We start from the raw sequence: 901 nt of genomic DNA, 5'->3' as shown, positions 1-901 counted from the left end.
TTCTAAGTTTATCGTCTGTTTGCTATATGAAGAAGTCTTAATCCTAAACCCTATTAAATATTTCAGATCATTTGTCATCAAACTGTTAGTTCTGTATGATTATATGGTCTTTCTAGAAAAGTCACTGGACATCTCTAATTATGTGTTTGATTGATAAAAAGAAAAAAAAGTATTTAACTCCTAAGAACGACAAATACTCCAGCTTTACTTAACCCTATTAGTATAAAATGCCTGTTTTTTTCACATTTTAGCAAGACATTGTTGGTTCCTAGCATATCAAGACTTTATTTTATGCATATTTCATTGTTATACATGAAATATATAGAGCATCATTAAAAAGTTGAAAAGGTCATTATAAGTGCATAAAAATGAAACTTGAGTAAGTTACCATAAACATATATTTAAGATTTGTGAATAAAGTTACACATAAGTAATGTTCTTCCATTGTAATAGTATAATGTGGGAGAGGAGATGAGGAAGGTTGGTTGCATGATATATTGTATACAGTACCAGAATTACTAATACATCTCACTACATTCCATTCACAGGAAAAAAAATGTGATAAACAACTATATCATTTGTTTAGGGATAGGAGTGCATAAAAGGGGAATTGTGAGGTGGCTGGAGGAAACTTGCTAGATTGCACTAGATATGATTGGAGCTCATACATGTCTGATCACAAAAGGTTTGCAGGAAAAAAACCTGCCTGTTTTTAACATATCTTGCATGATCATGGTGAATAAGACTGTCCAAATATTATGCATAAAGTTGTTATTGTGGCAAATAGAAATAAATAGGGGTAAAATAAAAGGAGACTTCACCAAAGCCTTAATGAGAGTGAGAGAATATATGTATGAGTGAGAATAGAAGCCTGTGCTCTGATTGAATTACAGTTTCACAA

General features: G+C 31.4%; 1 protein-coding gene across 1 annotated transcript in view; it reads left to right on the top strand.

Moving 5' to 3' along the window:
- LOC119588618 overlaps nucleotides 1-901 on the top strand; it is a gene marked incomplete in the record, with an annotated part of 4391 nt that overhangs the window by 1447 nt on the left and 2043 nt on the right.

Source organism: Penaeus monodon, chromosome 24 (assembly GCF_015228065.2).
Source record: "Penaeus monodon isolate SGIC_2016 chromosome 24, NSTDA_Pmon_1, whole genome shotgun sequence".
NCBI classification, from domain to species: Eukaryota; Metazoa; Arthropoda; class Malacostraca; order Decapoda; family Penaeidae; genus Penaeus; species Penaeus monodon.
This window is presented reverse-complemented; position numbering and strand designations above follow the sequence as displayed.